Here is a 2506-nt window from a genome sequence, read left to right as displayed (position 1 = left end):
GCTGCGGGGGCGGCGCGGGGGGGCGGCGGCGGCGGCGGCGGGGCGCGCCGCGCTGCCGCCGCTGTCACCTGCGCCCGCCGCGCCGCGCCGCCGCCGCCGCCATGCCCGCGCCCCCGCCTACAGGCCGCCGCCGCCGCCGGCCGCCGCGCTCGTTCGGCCCCGCCGCCGCTCCCCGCCCCGGCCCCGGCCCCGGCCCCGGCCGCGGCGCGCCGCCCGCCGCTCGGGGGCATGCCCCGGCCCCGGCTCACTCGGCTTTCCGCTTGCCCGTCGGCTGCGCCAGCTCGCGGGCCCCGCCGCGCCCGCCGCCGCCGGGCCCCATGCCCTCAGTCTGTCGCCATCTTCGGCCGCGCCGCCAACACCTTGAGGAGCCGCGTCGCCCTGCGCCTGCGCGCCCGCCCCGGCCCCCCTTCCGCCGCCCATCCGCCCGCCCGGCGCCGGCCCGGGCCGCGGCAGGTGCCGTGGTGCTGAAGGACAGCTCCGCCCGCCGCCGCGCTCCGCCGCCCGCCGCCGCCCCGGGCCCCGCCGGCCGCCGCGCTCGGGTGCGGCGCGGCCCGGCCCCTCGCCCCGCCGGGCGCCCGGCACCGGCCTCGCTCGCCGTAGGCAGCGCCGAGGGGGGCCGGCACAGCCCTGCCCCGCCAGACGGACTTGGGGTGGCTCAGGGGGTCTCGCCTCCCCCGAGCCCCCGGCCCCAGGAAGAGCCCCCGGCAACATTCCGTTTCTAGGGCACCGGGAGAGAACTTCTGACCAGGCACCAAAACTAAGAGGAAGCCAACTGCCGGGAGAACGTGGGCACTGCTTTGTGTCCCAAACCCCGTTTCGCCTCGTTAGCGGTTCCTCGGGATACTTGCAGACTATTTGCTCGCCGGGAGCGAAAATTCAGCGTGAAACCCTGCCGCCAGCAGAGCTGCCGGCAGAGCCTGCGCTGAGGCTCCTTCTCCGCACCTGAAGCCATCCTTACCCTCGGGCACTGACCTGGCTGTGGGAACTGGTTCAAGTGTTCCTATTTCTGGGGTTTTCGTCAACCCCTGTCCCAAAGCGAACCAGCTCCCTCACGCTGCTCATCTGTGCTGACAGCCCTTCAGCCACAGAAGTGCTGGAGGTGGGTCCCTCAGGCCAGCCCCTGTGGGATCCCGTGGGCACAGGGAAAGTCACCGGAGGCTTTGTCCTTCCCCTGTTTGTCAGCCTGACTTGTGAGGACAGCAAGCCCCGCGGGAGAGGGGAGCTCACGGCATTTGTGCATGCACAGGAGCCTCAGCCAGGGCTCAGAGCACTGCTCTAACGTGAGCACGCATCCTCCTGCCCGTTGCACTCCTGACCTGTAATGCCCAGGGCAGCAGATCAGGATTTCTCTTTGCTAGGGCAACTATTTGGGCCTCTGCTGCTCTTTAAAGCCATCCTCTTCTGAAGGCAGGCCCTGCACAGCCAGGCACAGGCCCCCGACTGCCCTATGCAACAGCAAGGGTGACGTTCTCTGGGCGGGGGGGGGACATAGAGCTGGGGCTCAACTCCCACCGCTGCTGTTCTGCAGCACATCTGGAGCAAAGAGCATGTTAATCAGGAAAGCCGATGTGTCTGAGCTGCATGCACTCCAACAGTTAGCTTTGCTCTGGCTGAGGCACTGAGGTGAGAAAATATCTGGTGTAGAGCCAGGAGAGGTTTTACAGCCGGAACGAACAAATGTTGAACATCACTGAAAGTGATATAAGGAAACTCGCAGCCCAGCCTGGAGGCTGAACTTCTCTGAGCCATGGTACGGACACCTGCGGCTCCCAGAGCTCAGGAGGCAGCTTTCTGCTGGCTCTTCCACCCCCTCCCTTCCTACCTGTGGCCCTGGTTGGGAGATGATGCTGGGATGGCTGAGAATGCTGCTTCTGTGTGTCTGGGGCTTCTCTGGTGGGATTTGTTTCCTGGACTGCCAGCGCCTGCCTTGTGCCCACAGGATCACTCCAAGGGTAGGGCATTGGAGCCATTATTTTTGAAACAAACACTAACTGATCTCCCTCTAAATTTGCAATAAAACTTCTCTGATATCTCCTGCACAAAGTCCTCACTGTTTTGTGCCTGGCATGGGATGCTGTGTCTGGCATGAGAGCAGCGTGCCCCACAGCTCCACATCTGCACTGTGCAGGCAGAGCAGGTGGGAAGCACAAGGCTGTGGGGAATGCAGCCCCAGGCTGCCCGACAGAGCTGAGCAGCTCTGAGCTGCAATGGGAAGCACAAGGCTGTGGGGAATGCAGCCCCAGGCTGCCCGACAGAGCTGAGCAGCTCTGAGCTGCAATGGGAAGCACAAGGCTGTGGGGAATGCAGCCCCAGGCTGCCCGACAGAGCTGAGCAGCCCTGAGCTGCAATAGGAGACGAAGGCATGAAGGGAAAAATTCACGCAGGCTGAGCACACTCGGTTCCGGGCTCTGGGCACGCTGGCAGGAACCCCAGCTCCTCAGGCTGTGGTGCCTAACCAAGAGGCAGCAGCCATGGGACTCTGGTCCAGTCTTTCACACTCCTGACA

The sequence above is a fragment of the Colius striatus genome, chromosome 13 (assembly GCF_028858725.1).
Source record: "Colius striatus isolate bColStr4 chromosome 13, bColStr4.1.hap1, whole genome shotgun sequence".
In the NCBI taxonomy this organism is placed as follows: Eukaryota; Metazoa; Chordata; class Aves; order Coliiformes; family Coliidae; genus Colius; species Colius striatus.
This window is presented reverse-complemented; position numbering follows the sequence as displayed.